Source organism: Scylla paramamosain, chromosome 30, assembly GCF_035594125.1.
Source record: "Scylla paramamosain isolate STU-SP2022 chromosome 30, ASM3559412v1, whole genome shotgun sequence".
NCBI classification, from domain to species: domain Eukaryota; kingdom Metazoa; phylum Arthropoda; class Malacostraca; order Decapoda; family Portunidae; genus Scylla; species Scylla paramamosain.
In genome coordinates this window covers 16614115-16636979 of record NC_087180.1, presented here as the reverse complement: position 1 = coordinate 16636979, position 22865 = coordinate 16614115, and the positions used below count along the sequence as shown (strand labels likewise).

Here is a 22865-nt window from a genome sequence, read left to right as displayed (position 1 = left end):
TTTTTTGATAACTAATGGCGTCTGCTGTTTAAAACTCCTTAGATAATTGAAAAAAAAATTGTGGAGTTTATACATTTGACAATATTTATACTCCTCCTTTATATTTTTCTGTATGTTTGTCTCTTTCACCTTGTAGTCATTCCAGTTCCATTAATTCATCCGTGTATATACTGCCTTATCTGTTTATCTATCTATATATCCCTCTGTCTCTCTATCTCTCTATCTATCTATTCATTCATCCATCTCTGTCCGTTTATCTATTCGTTTACGTTCATCTGTCGCTATGTCGTGTCATCTCTATGGAGTTTATTTCACATAACCTCCATATATTGTGCTATTTATCCGTCAATATATATATCTGCCCTTCTGGCTATTTATGTATCTATCCTTCCATCTGCCTTCATGTATTTATTTCAGTCTGTACTTTTGAAACTCAATGTAATATTTTTTTTTTTTTCGTAACGTTTCAGCCAATGCAACAATTTTTCTTTATAATTTTTGTCCCCATTTTTAGACTGTTTCGTTTTTGTCTACACGTAGAACACACACACACACACACACACACACACACACACACACACACACACACACACACACACACACACACACACACACACACACACACACACACACACGCGCGCGCACTAAATAACAAACAAAACATCATAACGTCAATACATAATTAATAAACAAAAATCCCTTAATTATGTTATAGAAATTCAGGTGACGATTTTACCTGCGCCATTTGAGTCCTGATTGCGACCACATTTAATTAGCAAGTTAGCTTTTTTTTTTTTCAATTCAGTAATAAATCTACCGAGCGGGGGTCAGTGGAGGTCGTGTTAACGAGGTTATTAAGAGAGAGAGAGAGAGAGAGAGAGAGAGAGAGAGAGAGAGAGAGAGAGAGAATGTCCCCCACCCTTCTCTCTCTCTCTCTCTCTCTCTCTCTCTCTCTCTCTCTCTCTCTCTCTCTCTCTCTCTCTCTCTCTCTCTCTCTCTAAATTTATTGCTTTTCCTGCGGGGCTCACCTTCCCTCACACTAATTAGGAAGAAGTACAGGTGAATTGAACCCGTTAAGCTCTCATACTCCTCCTCTTCTCCCCTCTTCTCTCCATCCTCTTGTTTGCTTCCTCCTTTTCATCATCTGTTTCTCCTGTTCTTCTGTTTCTCTTCTATCCTATTTCTTCTAATTCTTCTATTTCTCTCATTTTTTTTATTTTCTTGTCATATTTTTCTTTTCCTCTTTTTTCCTTCTCCCTTCTCATCTTCCTGTTTTTTTCTCTCTTTTCCAAGTTTTCTTCTTTTTCCGTTCTTTGTGTAGCCAATCTCTCTCTCTCTCTCTCTCTCTCTCTCTCTCTCTCTCTCTCTCTCTCTCTCTCTCTCTCTCTCTCTCTCTCTCTCTCTCTCTCTCTCTCTCTCTCTCTCTCTCTCTCTCTCAAGGACGACCTAACAGTATCACCCTAGTGATCACCCTTCCTCTCCTTTTCCTCCTCCTTCTCCTTCTCCTCCTCCTCCTCCTCCTCCTCCTCCTTCTCCTCCTCCTCTTCCTCCTCCTCTCCTCCCAGTATAATCTATCTTCTCAACAGCAACTAAACATTGTCTTTCGAAACGGAATCTTAAACTTAAGTGTGTGAGGAGGAAGAGGTAAGAGAGAGTAAGAGAGAAAGAGAGAAAGGAAGAGGGATAAGGGATAACAGGGAGCGAGAAGAAGGAGGAGGAGGAGGAGGAAAATGGAATAATGGATCAGCGGAAGTGTAGTGGAGTGGGGGGAGGGGGGAAGGTGAGGAAAACTATGTAGTGTTTATGTATGAAATGAGTTTCTCTTCCGCTTAGGACAACGAGAGGCGCTTGAAAACCCATTGAAGGAGGAGAAAAGAGGAGGTTCAGGTGTGATTTGTGACGCTGGGAAGTCAACGGAGTGTTTAGGGGAAGGGGCGAATGATGGGAGAGGGAGAGGAGAGGAGAGGAGGAGGAGAGGGAGACTTTACTTGGGCGTGTACTTGTTGAAATAATGAGAGGGAAAATAGAAGGTGAAGCAGAGGTAGGGAGGATGGAAGGGTGCTGATGGGAGTGAGAAGGAAAGTAGGTAGAAGAGGGAGAGAAGTAACGGAAGAAATTGTGTACTTATAGAAGGGAAGAGGTAAGGAAATATAACGACGATGACGAAGAAGGAGAAGAAGAAGAAGAAGAAGAAAGAAAGTATGAAAATAAACAAGACACATAAAAAAATAAAAAGTAACATGAAATTGAGATAAGTTATGAAAAAAAAACGAGAAAAAAGAACAACGACAAGAACAAGATGAAAAAATAACACACCAGACACAAAAAATGAAGAAAAAAAGTAACAAAGAAAAAAAAAACGAAGAACTTGAAGATAACACAAAGCAACAAATAAATAAAGAAAAACAACCATGTGGAATGAAGAGAAAGGACTGTATCAAAAGTGGAGTAGCAAGTATGAGTAATGTGGGTCAGGAGTGGAGGAGGTGGCAATGATAGATGAGAGAGTGACTTGGGCGACTACTCGAGATTACCGAGGTGGAGTATGTGGAGTACTGAGTGAGTAATGAAGTGGTGGAGAATGTTTAAAGTGCAGTGGATTTTTGGTGGAGGTGAAGAAAGGGTATGATGTGGTAATATGAATGAGGTGGAGGTGAAGTGTGGAATGGTGTGGGAGTGAGAAAAGGAGTGGAGTGAAAGTACTTGGTGGAGTGGGGAGGTGATTGGAAAAAGTAGTGGAGTGGTAGTGCTGGACATGTGGAGTGGCGGTGGAGTGGTAAGGAGTGGATTAAAAAGAATGGTGGAATAATGATGACGAGATAGAGTGACAGGGAAATGATGGCGATGAAGGAATGAAGGAGTAATGATAGAATGAAAAGTGGCCATCGATTCTTCATTCTTCAACCCTTTCATCACTATCTTCCATTATTCCATTCACATCTCCTTTTCTCCCTATGCCTTCTTTCTTCAGTCTCTCCTCTCTTCTCTCTTCCCTTCCTTTGCTGTTTCTATCCTCCATCCTATCTTCCTTCTCTCCCTCCCTCTCTCCCTGCCTCGCCCAGATTTAAACAAGAACAATATATGAGAGAGAGAAAGACGGATAAGATCTATCTGTATATGAAAATGTAGTCTAATTCTCACCTTTACCTGTCTTCTTACCTGTCAAAACCTTCAGGTAAACCCAAGCTTCAAAAGACTTTCTGATACAGCTGGACAATTTAATTCATTTCTTTTTTTCTTCTTGTTCTTCTTCTTCATTCTTGTATATTCTTTGGACAAACCTCGGAAACATGTCTTACTTTATTTATATTTTACTATGACTTATTATTTTTGGTGTGTGGATTTAGAGTGACGGTGTGTGTGTGTGCGTGTGTGCGTGTATGTGTGCGCTGGAGTCTTATTTTCATCCGGAGTTCAACACTATCTGACACTAATAGTTGATAGAACAGAATTTCCCTATTTTTCTTCCAGCCTTTCCCCGCGCACATTCCTGCCTTCACATAAACAAAGACGAGACGAGACGACAGCGAGAGCGAGAGAGAGCGAGAGAGAGAGAGAGAGAGAGAGAGAGAGAGAGAGAGAGAGAGAGAGAGAGAGAGAGAGAGAGACATGCACTCATTCACAACTCTATTGCTCAACTCTTAAGAGGAGAATGCCTGACTCTCTCTCTCTCTCTCTCTCTCTCTCTCTCTCTCTCTCTCTCTCTCTCTCTCTCTCTCTCTCTCTCTCTCTCTCTCTCTCTCTTGATTTATGCATCTCACTCTACGCCAATACATTTACTCGCCTCATTTTACACTTTTTTCATCATTTTTCACCACAAAGCACGCCATGGGACAGTCACACGATCTCCTTCTTAAAGTAATGCGCTTTTAAACTGACAAATAGATTAGCTGCGCACTAAGTTATGTTTTTTTCTTTCAGTGGATAAAGGAGTGACTGGGAAGGAAAGTGGAGCTTAATTTCTTTTCTTAGTGGATGAGGGAGTTAGTGTGAAGGAAAGTGGAGTGGTTTATGTAGGAAAGTGGAGGCTAGTTTTGTTTCTTGGTGGATGAAGGAGTGAGTAAAAAAGAAAGTGGAATGAAGTCTTTCTTTTTATCGAATCTAGGCTTAAAAAAAAAAAAAAAAAAGATGGGATTAGGGAAGTTTCTTTTCACTTGCAGACGACTAATAAGTGAATATTTGCACAGGAAAGTGAAGGACAGTTTATCCTCCACCACAGGATGAAGAATGAAGTTAATCTAAAAAAAAAGTAGAATAGAGGGACTTTGTTTTTACTGAATACAAAAGTGAAAAAAAAATAAATAAAGGGAGCTTCTTTAACTTGTAGAAGATGAAGGAGTAAATATCTGCGTAAAAAAAAAATATATAATAGTCTCCTTTAGTAGGTCATGCAGTAAGAGAAGATAACTACTAATACATACACAAAAGAACACAAAGGAAGATGTGATAACAATAACTAATGCGAGCGAACACCAATGAACATAAAAAGGAAGACAATAACAACAACTAGCGCAAATGAACACAAAAGAAGACAAATAGCAGTAGAACTGTTGGCCCTAACGAGGCTACTAATTGTGATAAACTGCATCATCTCATGTAAAGTAGGAGACGCAAGATTGTGAAAGTAAATCCTTGACTAGTATGAATTTTTTAGAGAGAGAGAGAGAGAGAGAGAGAGAGAGAGAGAGAGAGAGAGAGAGAGAGAGAGAGAGAGAGAGCATTTCCACTAGGGTAGTCTTATTTGCTTAAGGCGACAGCGAGAGAAAGAAGAGTCGTAAATAAAATATATACCAAAATATACACAAGTCAGAACCATCCAATTCTCTCTCTCTCTCTCTCTCTCTCTCTCTCTCTCTCTCTCTCTCTCTCTCTCTCGCTCTCTCTCTCCATTGTTCTCCGTCAAGCTGTTCGCGTTGCCTTTGATGTTCGTTTGTTTGTTTGTCATGTTTACGCGCATGGCAGGATCTGTTTCTCTGGTTCCCTCCCTTTTTTATCTTTTTTTTTTCTCTCTCTCTCTCTCTCTCTCTCTCTCTCTCTCTCTCTCTCTCTCTCTCTCTCTCTCTCTCTCTCCAGCTTTATTTATGTTTGCTTTATGTCACATTTGTACTTGGATGTTTGCGAGAGTTTGGTTTTGTTTATTTTAAGAGGTTGTTACTCACACACACACACACACACACACACAGACACACACGCATATTCTCTCTCTCTGTCTCTCTCTCTCTACAGCTTTATATATGTCCCACGTCAACAAGCAACGCGCAAACTGTCTGTTAAACGAAAAGTGTCATTAACGAGGGAAGCGACACAACGTACAACACTACATCTCCTTCCCTTCACGTCTCCCTCTCCCTCTCGCCCCGTCTATCTTAACACTCCCTCCCTCTGCCCTTCCTGCACCTTCTCGTTACCTTCCGTCACTGTATGTCACACCCCAACGCGCTGCCAGGTGGAATCTCAAAGGCGTTACAAAGGGGACACAAAGGGAAGGTTCGGTCTAACTCCATCTCGCCACTGTAATGGTTTTCCGTAACTACATAGGGAAAGTTGGGTCGTTCGGCGCCTCAATGGAACTCCCGGGTCGCGGCTGTATTGGGTTTGTGTGCAGAATTAACTCCTAGACTGCCAAACCCTGGGACTTGTTACTAATGCGACCAGAGCCTAAGTTTTTCCTTCAGAGTATTAGCAGGCAAGAGTTAACCAGTGTTTTGAATTTGCGTGTGTGTAGAATTAACTCCTAAACTGCCAATGACTGGGACTTGTTACTATTGCCATCAGTGTTTAAGTTTTTCTCTACCGCCAGTGTATTAACAGGCAAGAGTTAACCTGTGTTCTCAATCTTTACGTGTGGAATTTACTCCTTAACTACTAATGACCGGGACTTGTTGCTAATTCGACCAGTGCCTTTTTTTTTTCTTTCTTTATAGAAAGTCAGTGTATTAACAGGTCTGAACCTCTTGGTCATCTTTTGTTTTCACTTGTGTCTCGTCACATCCAGGGCATTATGTTAACCCTCGGACCGCTGTGAATGAAGGGAAATGTGTTGCAGATTTAGAGTCAATCATTTCAGTTGATATGATTGATAACTAAGGGAGAGGATAATGCAGTTCAAATCTTCTTGTATCTTCTGTTTGATTTTGGATCTGTACACTGTCTGAGGTTGTTTAAATGTGTCGTACTTCTACAGAGAACTGCTGGTCATATATGAAGGCAAAGCTCAGTGACTGACATTTTCATCTGTAGAAAAATTGAAAACCGCAGTTGTAGCAATGTGAGAGAGACTTAAAAGCAGAGTACGTCAAAAACCTTCCTCATTTCAGCCAGACATGTTGAAAAAATGTCATCAAGAATCGAGGAAACATAACAGAGAATTAATATCACTCATACTGGCTTTGTTGTTGAAAAATTAAGATATAACAGCAACATTTCAATTTTCTCTAGCGACACTGCATGTTACACAATCTTTTAAGTCCCTAATGATCTAAAAGCAACTTATGGGTTTAAGAAAGCATTGTCTGTTATAAACTTAATTACGACAAATGAAGTGAAAGGTGTTATTAGCAGGGAAAGGGTTAAGTTGAGGAAGAGCAACTGCAGTGAAGGGGTTACAGTCACTGTGTTGGAGGTTCCGCTTAACCCTAGTCATTGTTAAAAGCCACTTGGAGTTGACTATAAATTCACAGAGAGAGAGAGAGAGAGAGAGAGAGAGAGAGAGAGAGAGAGAGAGAGAGAGAGAGAGAGAGAGAGTGTGTGATTTGAGCAGAGTATCACGAGTATGTAACATTATTTCAACATCCTCTCTCTCTCTCTCTCTCTCTCTCTCTCTCTCTCTCTCTCTCTCTCTCTCTCTCTCTCTCTCTCTCTCTCTCTCTCTCTCAGTAACCCTGTCTTGTTAAATCCTGGCGCTAAAACACGTGATTTGAGTTTAAATTAAAAGATGGAGTGATGTACTGAAAAAGAGAGAGAGAGAGAGAGAGAGAGAGAGAGAGAGAGAGAGAGAGAGAGAGAGAGAGAGGAAATGAGAGGAGGTGTATAAATTAAGACTCGCATTCTCTCTCACTCTCTTTTCTCTCACTCACTTCTTTTGCTCTCGCCCCGCCGCTGTCACTCCATCTTTAAGGTATAAAGGTACTTAAACTCTCTCCCTTTCCTTCCCCTCCTCTCCCTTCTCCTTAGCGGTACTTAGCCTTCCCTCCCTCTCCTTCCCTCTCCTTCCCTCGCTCTCCCTTCCTCTCCCACACAAACTAGTGCCAATTACGTGCGTGACGACAAACAGGAACAGAATCCAAGTGCCAAGAAGGTGTCACTCCTCCTCCTCCTCCTCCTCCTCCTCTTCCTTAGTCAGTGAGTGAGAGAGACTTTAAAACATTCGGTGTGATTAGTGATTTGGCGCCAATCTCGGTCCCTCATTAGCTTTGGATTAGATCTGATAGTCTTTTCTACAGCTATTTTTCATTATTAATTGATGGGGTGTGAGTCTGCAGCTGATTTGAGGTGAAAAAGTGATGAAATTTATGTACGGAGTGAATGTCTGCTTAAACTACTACTACTACTACTACTACTACTACTACTACTACTACTACTACTACTAACATTACCACACGGGCCTGTACCTCATCCCCGCTCCCCCAAGTCTTCCTTAAGTCTTCCCCACAATGTACTTCACTTTTTCCTCCTTCCTTTCTCTCTCTTGTTCCTTTCCTTATTTTCTTCTTTATTTTAGTCATTCCTGCTTGTATATTTTTTTCTTTTGTTTTAATTTCCTTTATTCTTTCTATTTTTTTCATTTAAAGTTAATTCTGCTCTCATTTCCTTTATTCTTTATCTGCTTCCTCTTTTGTTTTGCTTTCCTTATTATTTTCCGTGTTTTCTCTCCTTTATTTTCTATTTCAGCTTCTATCTTCTTTTCCATTTCTATTTCTTACTTCCCTTTATTTTCGTACATATTTTCTTTCCTCCTTTCCTCTTAATTTACTGTCTTTCCTACTCCTCCATTTTCTCATTTTGCACTCCTCTCTTTCCTTCTAATTCCGCTCCTCCTTTTGTATTTTTTCACTTCTATCTCTCCTCCTTCCTTCCTTTCATCAAGCATACGTCCTATCTCCCCTTTCCTCCCACTCCTTTTCTTCTTTCTTGCACTTCTCTCCTCTCCTTTCTAATTCAATTTTTCTCATCCGCATTTCCGTTTCTCCTCTTTCCTTCCTTTCATCAAGCATACACCATTCTTCCCTTTCCTCCCACTCTTGCTTCTCCTAAACACATCCCCTTTTTATCTCCTTCCTCCTCTCCTTTTTCTCCCTTTCCCTCCTCATCTCCCTTCACCAACACTCACAAGAAGACGCCCTGACACTCCCTCCAATTACATCCTCACGCACCGTCACCATTCTCCTCTTCCTTCTCCTCCTCCTCCTCCTCCCATAAGTCCCCATCTCAATTTGCGTGTTTTGCTTTGCCAATTAAACTTTCAAACGCACTGCCGCTAATTGTCTCAGAATTATGAGCCCCGAGCGGCACCTATTTGTCAACACTTCAAAGGTTTACATGTTTAAGAGCGAGAAATAAATGCCCACGGTCCTGAGTCTTGCCAAAGCTTCGGGAGGGAGGAGGAGGAGGAGGAGGAGGAGGAGGAGGAGGAGGAGGAGGAGGAGGAGGGGAAAGAAGGGAAGAAGGGTGTTGGGAAAGGTGGTAGAGGTGAGGGAGGGAGGTGTGTGTGTGTGTGTGTGTGTGTGTGTGTGTGTGTGTGTGTGTGTGTGTGTGTGTAAGCTACCTCCTCTCTCTCTCTCTCTCTCTCTCTCTCTCTCTCTCTCTCTCTCTTGCCTCCTTATTCATCCTGTCTGCTTGTCAATTTTGTTGTCTGGATAAAATTCTCTCTCTCTCTCTCTCTCTCTCTCTCTCTCTCTCTCTCTCTCTCTCTCTCTCTCTCTCTCTCTCTCTCTCTCTCTCCATTTTTTAAGCCGTTTCTCTCCATTTCTTTACTTCGCACACTCATATCAATTTAAACATTAGCGAAAGTTTGCATCATTCCTCTATTTAACGTCTGTTGTAATATATCAGGCCAAAAAATTACTACACCTATGATTTCTGTTACCGGCAGAAGTAAAAATATTCGTATCATTATCATCATCACCATTACCATCATCATCATCATCATCATTCTACGTAGACACAATCTCTTACGTTCAGTGCAAAAAAAAAAAAGAGAAAAAGAAAAAAAAAACACTGCACGTCATCGGATTCGTGCAAACCCAGAAATTCGTGAGTCTTGAGCCTATTCGTAAGACGTTTAAGTAAAAGAGGAAGACTAAAGTGAAAGGCAAGACTGAGGAAAGAAGAAAATAATAATAATAAGCGTCACAAGAAAAGAAATAAAAAAAAGAGAAGAATTTGGTAGATTATAGAGAGACAGAATACAGCATTGCGCTTCCCTAAATGTGAAATATTATTCGTTTTTACGATGCGTTTGTTGGAGTGATTAAGAAGCAGGAGGAGGAGGAGGAGGAGGAGGAGGAGGAGGAGGAGGGAGAAGACGAGCTGGGTATAAAAATAAACTAAATAATGGGAAAAAATGTGCGAGGATAAAGCCAAGTTAATTCAAGAGAGAGAGAGAGAGAGAGAGAGAGAGAGAGAGAGAGAGAGAGAGAGAGAGAGAGAGAGAGAGAGAGAGAGAGAGAGAGAGAGAGAGAGAGAGAGACCAGGTGCGAGTGTTAAATGCTACGATGAAAAGGAGGAGAGAAAGAAGTGTAAGGGAGAGTGGGAGGGAGATAAAGAAGAAAGAGGGAGAGGGAGAGAGATAGAGAAAGGGAGAGGTAAGTAGAGGCTAGCGCTTACAATGTGTTGACAGCGACAGGAGACGGTGGACGGCGAGGCTTATCAGAGAGAGAGAGAGAGAGAGAGAGAGAGAGAGAGAGAGAGAGAGAGAGAGAGAGAGAGAGAGAGAGAGAGAGAGAAACACTAGGAGACTTAATACGACTCTCTATAAAAACAAAACACAACACGATCACATTACAAGCAAAAAAAAAAAAAAAAAATACAATTCCAATATTTAAAACCACATTATTAAAATCCTGTAGCTTAGAATGCCCTGTTCCATAAGTCAAGGAGACATGATTACACCCTCAGCATGCTAGTATACACGGTTTTATAACTAACAGCAATATGTTTACACTCCTAAAAGGTTAAGTGACTCGGCTCTGTAACATGAACTGACACCATAACAATCTTGGCGTTTAAATGTATCTTCTAACTTCCTCAGCTCTTTAATAACACTCAGCTGATACGGAAAGCTTTCTAAGGAGGTAATTGATCGGAAGGAATTAATGAGGTGGTAAAATGTGTTCAGTATTTGCTACAGTACAATGGGATGGGATATGATTACAAAACAAGACACCTTTGAAATTATTTTGGCGAGATTCTTGTAAGATCTTGAGTCATCTTTTTGAGTGGGGTCTCTCTCTCTCTCTCTCTCTCTCTCTCTCTCTCTCTCTCTCTCTCTCTCTCTCTCTCTCTGTGCCAGCCTCCTTCTGCCCCTCCTTAACACACCAAGAAAAGTAGACACAAATACGTCAACTAATCTTCTTACTGGTAATTTCACACGGGAACTTTGTTAAGTAAAAAGGTAATTGGCTGGAAAGAATCGAATATTACAAAATGCTATACTATTACTGGCCAGACCTTAATAGGATACGATAGAACTTCCACATACGCGAGAAAGAAGCGAAAAAAAAAAAAATAATAAACACAACACAAAAAAAAATATTTGCTACGTCATTTGCCACGCCATTTGGTTAACAGGTAAGAAAAAAAAGAGATAAGTTACCAAGGGCCAGATAATTGAGTGCTTCCTCTTGTTAGTTTCCAGCAAAGTGACTGAAACCTTAAACCTGGAGAACACATACACTGCACAGAATTATTACCCTCCGTCTGGCGAGTTGGGGAGGAGAACCTGACGTGTTTTACTGCCCATCACTAATTTATATGAGTATTAAAACGTCCATTAACCAGAGAGAGAGAGAGAGAGAGAGAGAGAGAGAGAGAGTGTGTCAGTTCTTAACATTCTCAACATCGTAAAGCCAAAACTCAACACAGATTAACATTATCACCAAAAATCAGAGGGAAAATTTTGTCTCAAGAACTTTTACCACCATCATCACCACTATTGTGTCTGTCTTCTCTGAAATATTATATATAGTGTAGAATATAGTAGTTAATTAAGCCTTTTTTGTTATTATGGCCAGCTTTTAACATCAATAGTAGTAAAAACATATATGGATACTGAAAGACAGACTACATTAGGAGATAACTTCGTCTTTTCTGGGATACAACACCAAGAGACTCTGTTATAAAAGTGAGTAGAAAGTTGGTGAGTATAGGAAAAAAAAATCGTCTGGTTATGAAAGGGTTAAGTAATCTTAGTAACGATCTATGGGATGCTACTTTATGAAAAACTGGAGGATAAGTTGATGCTTTCTGTGCTACAAAACTACGTAAGTGAATGTAATATAAAAGTTAACAAAAAAAAGTAAGTGTTTATGGGAAAATGTATAGCAGTAGAAAGGATTAAATTATTCCAGTAAGGATCTAAGGATATGTTACTGAAAAAAAAAATATCCCTTGTAAACACAAAATAGGAGGGTAATTCGCTCTTTTTCTGAACTAGAAAACTTAGAAACTGTAATGAAAAGTAAGTGAGAGTAATAAAAATCAAATTAATTTAGTATGGATTGAAAATATAAGTTAGTTTACGAAACCCCATAAGAATGTAAAAAGAAAAAGACTACCACCACCACCACCAGTACCACCACCACCACCACCACCACCACCACCACCACTTCCACTCTAGCCCGGCTCACAGCCTTCCATACTCGGCAACAAGCGTCTCCCTTCCTCGCTCCTAAAAGGGCTTTATATAAACAGGAGATGGATGGTTAAGTCTTGGACAGGTAGTGGTCACAGCCGTCCAGCGTAATGCCCAGACCGAGTGTTCTCTATTATAGCGACATTCTTTTTGTGTGAGATGGTGGTGGTGGTGGTGGTGGTGGTGGTGGTAGTGGTGAAGAAGAAAAAGAAATCGAGAGAGAGGGTTGCTTAAGAAATGTAAAAATATATATACAGAGGATATAAGAAGAGATGGATGAGAGAGAGAGAGAGAGAGAGAGAGAGAGAGAGAGAGAGAGAGAGAGAGAGAGAGAGAGAGAGAGAGAGAGAATGTTTATTAAGACAGACAGCCATACATGAAGTTATTCCTGTCACAACCACCATCGCTCTACCACCACCACCACCGCTGCCTCCACCTCCGGCACACCTGCAGCTGAGATTTACACCAGGTAATTGCTGCAGACTTCACAGGTGTTGGCCAGATTACAGGTAGGCCTCTTAGTATTCCTAGTATTGTTAGTATGTCTCCTTCTCTACTGTTTATTTGAATTCCTCGGTTACCTCTCTTTCGGAATATTAGCCTGGTGTACAGATAGATAGATAGATAGATAGATTCCATACCCATTAAAATCTATATTACCACTCACTTTTGCCACCAGAAATCTCCCTGACAGAACATTCCATCGCACCACACAACACCAGTCACCACTACTACCGCCACAACTACTACTGACCTGCCACTATTCGCCCTTACAACCAGAGCATCAACCCTCACAACCCTCACAGGACAAGAAAAACCACCACCACCACCACCACCACCAGCACCGCCAACATGCAACCCGGGTGGTCAGAGACAGCAAGCCACGCCCCTTAGATAAGAAGAACATCCTCCCTTCCCCTCCCTGGGCCGTTCCGAGTGCCACTTGTGCGTGCCAGGGGCTGAGTGGCAGTCCTCGCAGCGTCGGGCATAAGTGTGTCGGCTGTTAAGGTCCGATTGAGCGCATCAGGGGCCCGGCAGCGAGGGTTGTCACCAGTATCATTTTATTAAGTTCCACTGGTAACATCCCTCATGCTTGACACGCTGGTTATGGGGGCCCCTGTTGGTGTGCTGGCGAGGGTGTGGGTGTATTGGTGTGTGTTTGTGAAGTTGGTGTGTGTTTTGGGGTAGTTTTTGCGGTGTTAGTCAAAGTATGGAGGTGTTTGAGTGTGTTTGTGGGGTGTTAGTTTGTGTTGGTGTGTGTTTGGGTTGTTGTGCTGTGTTTTGCGGTGTTTTGCGGTGTTGTGGTGTGCTGCTGTGTTGCTATGTGTGTTGCGGGTGTTGAAGTGTGTTTTGTTGGATTTTCTCAAGCGTCAGTGTGTGTTGGTGCTTTTTTTCTTTGGTGTGTGTTTTGCTGTCTTTTGGGGTGTCAGTGTGTGTGTTTGTGCGTGTATGTGTGCTGTAGGTCTGTCAGAGGGCATGTGTATGTGCGGGTGTGCGTTTGGGTATGCCTGGTGTGTCTGTATTTCCTGTGATGTGCTTGAGTGTGCGTCAGTGTGCTGTAATGTGCTCCAGCGTGTGTCAGTATCTTTATGTGTTTGCAATGAAAGCCTGAAGAACAAAGCAATCTTCTCACGCCAAATTAACTCAGCAAACACATGTATCATCAAAACTGCACCGTCACCACCACCACCACCACCACCATTGCAAGCATCTCTTCCAAGCCCCGCCACCTCCCCTACCAACGCCAGAAATCTTTATATGACAAATTAACACAAGAAAGCAAACATATTCATCACAAACACAAGACTCACCATAACTGCATCACCATCACCACCACCACTGCCAGCATCTCTCTAAACCACTATCCCTCTCACCACCATTACAACCAGTACCCACCACCTCCACCAGCATCACCACCACCATTACAACCAGCTCTTTAATACCGACCACCATCACCACCACCAGCATCACCACCCACAGCATCACCAGACACCAGAGAGCAGCAGCCTGTCACCAGATCATTGCCAGAGGCGCCACACGTGCGGTAGAAATCACTCTTAACTAGTTCTACCGGCCACACTTCCTCTGCACTCCCTTCCTCTCCCTGCTGGGGGTGGCGAGGCGAGGAGCACCAAGCAGAAGGACAAGGATGGTAAATATACAGGAATGCACTAAAAAACAACGGTAACTACAGCAACAACAACTTCTACCACTACTATTACTACTACAACCACTGCTGCTATTGCTGAACTACATGTAGGAGAACAGATTGAAATAGAATAGGATGGACAAGGATGATAAGTACACAGGGGTTTATAAAAGAATGACAATATCTTCTAACTACTACTACTACTACTACCACTACTACTACTACTACTACCATATAACCAGAGTGAAAATAATAGAAAAAAAGAAACCAGGAAAACATAAGAGAAGAAGAGATTAGAGACAAGAATGGGAAATAATGGAAAACTGAGAAATAACGAAAGAGAAATAAGGAAATAATAAAGAAAAAGTGAAGGAGAGACACACAGCGAAATCCTAGAGGTGGAATAAGAAGAGACGACAAATGGGAGAAGCGGAGAGGAGCAAGCAAGGCGGGAGAGATAAAAAGAAATACTTAAGGCTGGAGAATAAGAGACAGGGAAGAGGAGGAGGAGAAGGAGGAGGAGGGAAGAGGAGGAAATCACTAATTAAAAACTGCGTGGGCGATAACACACTAGGAACCCCCTTGAGGAAGAACAAGAACCCTCGCTTAATACAAGAAGCAAGGTGACAGAGTTAAGGATGGCGAGGAGATACGTATATACAACAGAGAGAGAGAGAGAGAGAGAGAGAGAGAGAGAGAGAGAGAGAGAGAGAGAGAGAGAGAGAGAGAGAGAGAGAGAGAGAGATAACTAGCGCACAAAACTTGCCTTTCGCATCAAATTAACGTTTTCTTCAGTTCCTTTAGGTGGAAAAGACAAATTTATAACAACAACAACAACCACCACCACCACCACCACAACAACAACAACAACAACCCTTTAATAACACTACAAAAAACACAGAGCGCAGAGCAGCTGGACAAAAGACCAATACACGCTATACAAACACACGCGGGGCCTCAACGATCACGCCTTCGTCAAGTAAGAGGAACAAAGACTAAGCTTCTCTAGTTCTCCTCCTCGCCACAACGCTGCGAGGTGTGTGACAGGAAAGACAGATTGCGGCTCAGAAAAGATAATGGACTTTAAGAATACAAGAGGCGGGGAGGATAAGAAAGGCGAGAGAAAGTAAGAGAGATTGAGGAAGTGCGAGAATGAGTGTAAAGGGAGAGAGAGAGAGAGAAAGAGAGGGAAGAGTGAAGAGTAAGAGAGAGATTGAGGAAGTAAGAGAATAAGGACAAATAGAGTAAGTGTCTTGCGGAGTGATTCCCTGAGTGAGAAAAGAGTAAGATTGCGCAAGGGAGGCAAGGACGAAGACAAGGAAGAAAGGAGGAGGAGGAGGAGGAGGGAAGGATGAGGGAGTGTTGTTGGGAAGTGGAGGAATGAGGAATGAGGAATGAGTGGGTGGATGAAAGGAGAAAAATGCACTTGGTCTTATAAACTGACATTTCAAAAACACAAACATTAGTCACAATCTCTCTCTCTCTCTCTCTCTCTCTCTCTCTCTCTCTCTCTCTCTCTCTCTCTCTCTCTCTCTCTCTCTCTCTTACACACACAAACACACCTTCTTCAAAATATACCCCACACATCGATTTTGTTTCCTTACCCTCCTGTTGTGTGTGTGTGTGTGTGTGTGTGTGTGTGTGTGTGTGTGTGTGTGTGTGTGTGTGTGTGTGTGTGTGTGTGTGGCACCCTGCTGGCACAAAACGACCCCAAGTCACGTGTAAAATGACCCCTCTTGTCGTATTCCTTCTGGCATGACACCTTTCCTTCCCTCCTTCCCTCCTTTCTTCCTTCCTTCCTTTCCTTCTTCCCTGACCTTATATTCCCCTCCTCCTTCTTGTCCCCTCTTAATTGGTTCTTCATTTTTTCTTACTTTCTACTTCCTTCTAGAGTGTGTAGGTAAAATTAAGGTTTCGTTGCCGTTTTTATGTAAAGAAAGGATGAGTTTTGTGAAAATGAGGATAGTTTAATGAAAAATGACACAAATGAGGGTTTAAAGTGAGTGAGGGAAAGTCATGGGTGCCTTAGAGAGGGGAAGCATGAGGTATTAGTGAGTCATGAGGGAGAGTGAGGGGTGAGAGGGGAGAGTGTCCATGAGGAAGTGTGAGGGAGGGCTGTGACAAAGAATGGGCTGCAGTGAAGGAATGGGAGGAGGAATGGGAGGGAGAGGGCGGGGCAGGAACCTAACTATACCTCTCCCTCTCTCTCCATGACTCTCCCTCTCCCTTAAACGCGGTGTAAAGTGACTCTGTGTACCAAGAGTAATTAGGAACTATGGCTCTCCTCTCCCTCTCACTTTTGGGACGAGTTTCACACCGCTATGGACTAAGCCTCACCCTCTTCCTCTCCTCTCCCTCCTCCCCCCACCAAAAGAACCCAGTAACCGATCCCCTTCCTTCTTTTTCCTCCTTTCTTCCCAGCAGTCCATCTCGTTTCCCTTCTATTCCAGCCGCCCATACATGCCCGGAAACTTTTCTCTTTATTGGATCGTGTTAAAAGCTGAAATCCTTGTGACCCTCCTCCTCCTCCTCCTTCTCGCTGCCACCTCCGTCTCTCCTCCTCGTCCGTATCCTTCGCGCGGGGCAGAAAAAGCCACACGGAAACCTCCCTCACTCTAATCCCGACTCCCGTTTTTTAATCCCTAGTCGCCACCGTCCGCTAAGACTCCCTGATGTCGCGAGGGAATCCATCTCCGAACTCACGGATTTAAGAGTCAAGTCCCAGCGGTGAAGGTACGGGTAAGTGCGGGGCAAGCAGCAGCATCCACGCACTCACGCTGCTGGGAAGGACTGCGGTGCCTCGAGGTGGGCAGGGCAAGGAGAGACGAGGCCTGAGCGAAGAGTTATGGTCGGTGAACGAAGCGGCGTGGACGGGTGCTGTAACAAGATGGGAGGTCGCGGTCTCGGCTGTCACACTGGTTGGGATAAATCTCGTCCCACCGTGCGCCAGCTCTCAGCCCACGTTTATTTTCTCTAATTAATCGCGTCAGTCTTTATGAGAGGCTGAGGATAACGCCCGCATGAGGAGGGGATGGAGGGGGAGGCTGGAGGGAGGAAGAGGAGGGTATACGGAGGGTAAGGAGGGTGAGCGGGAGTCATCCATTACACTTTTGTGGTAGTGGTGATAGGGGAAAGCAAGCTCCTGATGGGGGAGGTCATGGGGGGATTGTGTTTTCCTTTCTTCTGTCACCGAGCGCTGGACGGGTCGGGTTGAGAGAGGACAGGGGTGAGAGGAAAGGGTGAGAGGAGGACAGAGGGAAGGGGAGGGCAGTAGGGCAGGCGGGTGGACAGGCTGGCGGAAGGATAGACAGAAAGGGAAATGAGAAAGCAGTCGGGACGTGTTGGAAAGACAGATGAAGGTGGACACGACGAGAAAAGAAAAAAAAATGTGGGTGAGGCGAAAAAGAATGTAAGAAGATTAGAGTAGAAAAGGAAGGAAGGGAATGAAAAGGAAGATAAATGGAAGGAGTGATACAAACATCAGTTACGACGTGGCTCAAAATAGAATAAGATTGACCTTGTGAAATTGAAACAGATGAAGGGTAATAAAGACGGAAAGTGACAAAGAGAGAAGCGACGAAGAATAAGATAAAATGAAGCCAAGATAACGAATGACAGAATTCAAAGCATACAGGAAGAAAATGAAGAAGAGGAGAAAGAAATAAACGAAGAGACATTGAGAGAAACGCAAGGAGGAAGAGATAGAAAGGAAGTGACTAAGAGGAAGAGAAGCACAGGAAGAACGAGAGAGAGAGAGAGAGAGAGAGAGAGAGAGAGAGAGAGAGAGAGAGAGAGAGAGAGAGAGAGAGAGAGACCCAAGTACCTATCACAATGTAATCTCTAACTTTGAACGTTATAGTAGTAGTAGTAGTAGTAGTAGTAGTAGTAGTAGTAGTAGTAGTAGTAGTAGCAGTAGTAGTGCAAGTGGCATTAGTTCAGTGGTGGTGGTGGTGGAAGTGCTATGATGTGATGGAGAGAGGAAGAGAGAGAGGGAGAGGGAGAGTGAGAGGGAGAGGGAGGGAGGCAGTAATCCCCAACAGCTGGTTCCCTTGTGTGACTGAGGGCGTGGGCGGTCTAGGCATCCGTCAATTATGGTGAAGGAGTGTAGTGGGTCGCCAGTATCAGGGGAGGGCGCCGTGGGTGGTGGCTGGGCATGTGTGTGTGGGTGGCTGGGGCGTGGGAGGGGATGGCGGTGCGTGGGAGAGTATGAAGAGGATGCGAAAGGGTTTAGCTGCATAGGAGAATGTGGTGTTAGATGTGTAAGTATTTATCTGCATGGGAGAAAATGGGAGAACATGGGAGAGCATTGAATAGGGTCTGACTGCATAGGAGAAGAAGGGGAAGAGAGTTTAACTGCATGGGAGTGGATGAGGAAAGGTTTAATTTGCATGGGAGAGGATGAGAAGAAGGTCTAGATACATGGGAAAAAAAAAGACCTAACTGCATGTAAGAAATAAATAAAACTGTGCTTGCATGGGAGGGAATAAGAGATAGAAAGAATACCTGGGAGTGTGAGAGGCAACTTGCATATAGAGAAGAAACAGAGCTGAGTGTATGAGGAAATGAGTGAGTAACAGAGAGGGTATGAGGATGTCTGTCTTTGTGTTATAAAGTGGTATATGAGGTGAACTGTAAGTGTTTGTTCTGTGGGTGGCAAGCACTGGAGAGGGTATACATGAAGGAGGGAGTGGATTCAGTATTAGCTAAGTGGAGTTGAAGTGAGGTTGACTTTTGTATGTCATCATCACGAATTTTCAGGACTGTGGGTATCAAAGTGCTGTGGAGAGGCTGAAGGAAACTGTGATAGCTGTGGTGATGATCATGGGCTCTGTGGGATGAGGGAGTGAGTGTTCAGGTGAGCTGTGGTGAGCTGTGGGGATGTTATGGTGCGTGTGGTGATGCAGAAAAGCTACGCACTTTAATTGTGATATTACTAATTTAATTTATTTTTTTCTGTAGGTATAAAAATGACTTCAGAATTTTTTATCTTTCCTGACAGAGGACGTAAAATTAGATAAATAGACGCGTGGGTATAAAAAGTGTAAAGGAATCATAATTCAACGTAAAATAATGTAGGAAAGAAGAAACTGAAAATAACAACAATAAGACCAACAGATATACATCATCAATAAAAAAAAAAGAGCAACAGTGAGAGAAAGATGGAAAGACAGAGAAAAAAAAATGTCTCGCACAAAGAATGTAAACCAACAGATATACACAAAAAAAAAAAGCAAAATCTGAAATAAGAGGAATAAAAAAAATAACAAAAAGACACGAAGACAGAGAGAAAGAAGAAGAGAGAAAAAAAACTAGGACAACATACATACATCACAATAAACGTAAAAAAAAAAGAACAAAACGATAAATAGGAGAATTACAAAATGGAAAAAAGTGAAAAAAACACCAATAAGAGAAACGATAACGGAGAGAGAGAGAGAGAGAGAGAGAGAGAGAGAGAGAGAGAGAGAGAGAGAGAGAGAGAGAGACGAAGAAAAAAAAAAGTCTCACAACAAATCTACAGTTGAAGAGTAAATTCCTGAAATCATTGTCTGGAAAATAGAAAGACCGCCTCGTCCTTGCGTCTCGGGACTTCGGGACTTCGACAAAAGGATTCGCTTGAGACTTCGAAAAATCCCGAATTCTTGTCGTGACCTCTTGCCTTGTACCCTTGAGCCCCCCCTCTCCCCTTACCATCCCCCCTCCCCCTCCCCAACATGGCCATACCTGTCCCTCCTATGTTCCCTCCGACCCCCTCCCTCAGTTCCTTTCTCTCTCTCTCTCTCTCTCTCTCTCTCTCTCTCTCTCTCTCTCTCTCTCTCTCTCTCTCTCTCCAGTGTACTCGATCTAACATGGGAAAAAAGTTTGTACCGTGAGGCGTTGGATAATCTCTCTCTCTCTCTCTCTCTCTCTCTCTCTCTCTCTCTCTCTCTCTCTCTCTCTCTCTCTCTCTCCGTTCCCGTCATTAATTTCACGCATTTATTTCATTTCACTCATCTCATTTACGTTAATAATTTCATTCACTTGATTCACTTCGTTATTTATACTAATTTAATTCACTTCACACTCACTTTATTTCTCTCACTTCACTATTCATCCATTCATTGTTTCATTCACATAACTCAATTCATACATTCACTTCATCGCTTCTTTCACTTCACTGAGAAACGGGGTCTTTCGCTCCTCGCCTTTCACTCCCCTGCCTCATTTCCTTCACTTCTTTTCTACTTCTTCACTTCACCCAGCAAGGTTGTCTCTGGCTCCTCATCTTAATTCACTTCATTCCTTCACTTCCTTCACTACCTTAACTTCACCTCCTCACTCCTCATCTTAATTCTCCCTCACAGCAACTCAATCCTCACCGCCACTCTAGAAGGGGCAAACTCATTTAATTACCGCAACAGGTGATCGTGACAGGAAGGGGAGAAGGGGGAGGGGGAGGGCTGTGGCAGCGAGCGTTACTTGGCACCCTCACATGCATGCCACGCCTGTCATGCAGTGTGTTCATGACGCTTTAACATGTCTGTCATGCTAGTTTTTATTTTTTTCTCTCGGTTCTGTTTGTATTTGTTCTGTGCTCTCTCTCTCTCTCTCTCTCTCTCTCTCTCTCTCTCTCTCTCTCTCTCTCTCTCTCTCTCTCTCTGGTGTGTATGTGCGTTTGTGTGTGCTTTTCTCCTTTCTTTTACTGTCTTTCCTTTTTTTTCGTCGTCTTAATTATGAAAAGTATTACAATGTGTACTTTATGACAGGAAAACTCATTTAAATTCCTGTATTTTGAACATGTCTGTGTGTGGGGGGCAGGGCGGGTTGAGAGGGTGATGCATGCGCGCGCAGAATTCACACGTCTTAGTAAACAAAACCTGAATCAAACTCATACCATCCTTTCTCCACATGTAGAATCAAACCCAATGTTAAAAGTAACGTGTCTGGCGTGTGAATGTATCAACGCACCGCTCCTCGTGACGTTTAATGGGGATCAGCGGGCGGGAACGAGAGCTTGGGTTAAAATTGACACCGCGAGGCCCAAGTCGAGAGCATCAGCTGACGCATCCGTGGGGTGGGCCGGCCAATTAGCAGGGGGAACATGTGGCAGGCGACTCCTAACCTATCTACCTGACACGGGCTTCGGCTTCCCAGGTACACCACGGCCGTCTTGCCCCTACATTCGTCTCCCGGCCTGACACCTGGTCTAGAAGGGGCCCTTAAACCCCTTAATGCCGGCAACAGGTAAGCAAAAGGAGGGAGAAGGGACCCTGAACGTGAGGCAAAAGAGGCTCTAGACAGGGTTGGAATGCACGTGAAGGAAGCGAAGGAGAATTTTAACAAGATCCATAACTTACTTTGAGGAATCGGCGCGCGGCAGCTTAGGTCAGATAATATCTCTATTTTCGCTCAACAAATTTTCCCCGGCGGTGTTTGCAGGAATCGAGGGGCGTGGAGAGGCGTGGTGAGGGGTCTGGCGTGATGAGAGGGTCTGGCGTGGGTCTGGTGTGGGTCTGGCGTGGGGCTGGCGTGGGAGGCTGTGGAGAAAGAATAGTATAAACTTGTATGTTATGGGCGAGGTGAGGGAAGGGAAGGATGACAAAGGAAGAAACAAAGGGATTGAGGTGAGATCTGATGGCTTTTTGATTTGAAGTGAAACAAAGGAAAGGAAAGTATTGTGTGTGTATTGAGAGAGAGAGAGAGAGAGAGAGAGAGAGAGAGAGAGAGAGAGAGAGAGAGAGAGAGAGAGAGAGAGAGAGAGAGAGAGAGAGAGAGAGAGAGAGAATGAAACCTATACACATAAAACACACACACACACACACACACACAATCAAACAAAACAAATCACACACCAAACCAAAAACTTTACAACTAAAAAAAAAAAAGAAAGAGAAGATAAATAAAAAAAAACAAAGATTTTCTAAGAATTTTCACTACACTAGAAAACCTCCACAGCAAAACAAGACCACCAGCTTCCATGTTCTCTGCTCATTATAATAAGACTCGAGAAAACCCAGAAAATCCTCCTTAAAGGTTTATTTTATAGCTGGCCGGTAACACTGCGGGAGGAGGAGGAGGAGGAGGAGGGGGAAGAGGAAGAAGGAGGAGGAGGAGGAGGAGGAGAGGAGGTGGTGGTGTTTATAGTGGAAATATAGTGTAAGAGGAAGGAGATGCTGTCAGAAGAAAGAGGAGGGTGAGAGGAGGAAGAGGAGGTGAGGAAGAGGAGGAGGAGGAGGAGGAAGCAAGATGTATACGAAGGGAAGGGAAGAGATAAGGGGAGGAAATCCTGAACTGCCTCTCGTATTGTACCCTTTGTTGGGCAGAGAGAGAGAGAGAGAGAGAGAGAGAGAGAGAGAGAGAGAGAGAGAGAGAGAGAGAGAGAGAAAGTCTGTCTGATTGTCTCATTCCAACCTCCTTATCTCATCTCAGTCTATACATAATACCCCCCTAACCCCCTCCTTCTCTCTCTCTCTCTCTCTCTCTCTCTCTCTCTCTCTCTCTCTCTCTCTCTCTCTCTCTCTCTCTCTCCCATTAGTGCCAGCAGTGCCACTCATCATAGTAAGCGGAGTGACGTGAGGGCGGCTCGCGGTGTCTTGCAAACAGACTCTCAGAGCTTCACCGACAGCTTAGCGTTTAAACATCAGCTTTTTTGTGACTTAAGCCATTAATTGACGGGCAGAGAGACGGAGTGAGCGTGGGGGATGAGAAGGAGGGAGAGGCCATGTGTGTATGTGTGTGTGTGTGTGTGTGTGTGTGTGTGTGTGTGTGTGTGTGTGTGTGTGATCCTCTCCCTCTTTCTCTTATTCTTTTCCTGTTTCCCTTAGCCGTCCCTTCCTCATCCTTCTTCTCTTCCTTTACTCTTTCTCTCTCTCTCGCTCTCTTTTC

General features: G+C 43.4%; 1 long non-coding RNA gene across 1 annotated transcript in view; it reads right to left on the bottom strand.

The window, feature by feature from the left end:
- The window catches only part of LOC135116123 (uncharacterized), a 45926-nt gene that overhangs the window by 13971 nt on the left and 9090 nt on the right, over positions 1-22865 (bottom strand). Inside the window, exon 3 of the long non-coding RNA XR_010276165.1 lies at positions 21338-21517. This is a non-coding gene — a long non-coding RNA (uncharacterized LOC135116123). The remainder of the gene's footprint in view (positions 1-21337; positions 21518-22865) is intronic.